Raw genomic sequence first — 335 nt, forward strand, 5'->3', positions numbered from 1 at the left:
ATTAATCACAGTGAAAATCACAATGATTTATATTGAAATCTTTATGTGGATTTTTTTTTCAAAATGCAAGTTTTGCGTACATTTACACACGAAATATACTCCCTGGTCATATGCTAAAGCTTATACAGTGGTCCGTCTGTGTAAAGAGTGCGGTGTACGCATGTCAAAAAATAAAAGCGCAATGCATAATATCTTGGTTTGGTCTTGCTCTGCCGGTTGATACCGTTCACTGTATTCAAATCTGATTTCATTTGAAATCTGTCGTTTCAGCACGAAGATCATGTAGATGGTGGATTTTTGAATTTCGTTAAAAATGAGCCAATCTTCGGCTGAGA

The 335-nt window shown here is 35.8% G+C and overlaps 1 protein-coding gene across 1 annotated transcript in view; it reads left to right on the forward strand.

The window, feature by feature from the left end:
- Nucleotides 1-335, forward strand: part of LOC119592651 — a 4,655-nt gene that overhangs the window by 2,974 nt on the left and 1,346 nt on the right. The gene's annotated exons all lie outside the window — the stretch shown is intronic.

Source organism: Penaeus monodon, chromosome 30 (assembly GCF_015228065.2).
Source record: "Penaeus monodon isolate SGIC_2016 chromosome 30, NSTDA_Pmon_1, whole genome shotgun sequence".
In the NCBI taxonomy this organism is placed as follows: Eukaryota; Metazoa; Arthropoda; class Malacostraca; order Decapoda; family Penaeidae; genus Penaeus; species Penaeus monodon.